Source organism: Octopus bimaculoides, chromosome 2 (assembly GCF_001194135.2).
Source record: "Octopus bimaculoides isolate UCB-OBI-ISO-001 chromosome 2, ASM119413v2, whole genome shotgun sequence".
NCBI lineage: Eukaryota > Metazoa > Mollusca > Cephalopoda > Octopoda > Octopodidae > Octopus > Octopus bimaculoides.
In genome coordinates, this window is record NC_068982.1 from 73,225,348 (window position 1) to 73,226,605 (window position 1,258).

The window sequence follows — 1,258 nt, forward strand, 5'->3', positions numbered from 1 at the left end:
GGGACGGTGGAATAGTAGTTTTTCGTTCATTTTGGCAATTTCATGGTAATATGTTTCTGCAATAATGGTTTTTCCGGGTTCCAAGAAGTTATAATGGCTGAGTCGAGCAGTACACCACCAAAGTCACCATAACCTTCTATTTGAAGAGCTCAGGCTTAGGGTAGGTTTTCGGTGCTTCATTTTGGTCCAACCACTGCGAAGAACGTCTTTTATTATTGTACAGAATCTACTTTTCATCGCAAGTTACAATACGATCGAGAAATGAATGGATCGGCCTGGTTACGGAGAAGCTACGAGCAAATTTCATATCTGCGCATTTTCTGATTTTCATTCAAATCGTGTGGTACCTATTTGTCGAGCTATTTTAATTTTCCGATCACATGCAAATGGTTGTAGGCAGTTTTCAGGATAACTTGATGGGCCGAAACTTCCAAGACAATGTCAATACTATTCTTGTAAAAGTGTTGAGCAATCTTTCTATTTAAAATAAAACTGTTTTATTGTAACATAAATACTATTATTGATACAGATATATGTTTGTGTGTGTGTATGTAGAGTAACACAACACCTCTGTGTGGGATTATATTCTCGGATGAAAATCACAGTAACTTGCCTCTCAACGATGTATATAGGTAAACTATGGTACATAGATGGCTCTTATAATACAATCTCATCTTGTTAACTATTTAACAGCCACTGCAGTATTGCTGGTCTTATGTATAATATTAGACTAATATATTTACCATGATTTGTGGGAATGATGATGATAATAATAATAATAATAATAATAATAATAATAATAATAATAATAATAATAATAATAATAATAATAATAATAATAAAAATAATAATAATAATAATAATAATAATAATAATAATAATAATAATAATAATAATAATAATAATAATAATAATAATAATAAGAGGAACAGCACCGGACTGAATAACAACATGGATGTGCTACACCGGGCTCCCTATACAAAAACAAATCTAATCCAATAATAACATCGATGGAATTAGGCAAAAGAACCGGTGGAAGATTTGATAACAAAGCAGATCACAAACCAGATTGGTCGTCGACCGAATCACAAAGGGCCACTTACTCGAAATAGATCTGCTAGCCTTAAGAAGCTACGTCACGAGAGCTCGGAGACGGTGTTGTCTCAAAAAATTTACCCTAAATAGACAGATCCGTCCCCTAGCGTCAACGTCGAAGCTTGTTATGCCTCACTGTTAATAAAACAAAATACAAACCGGA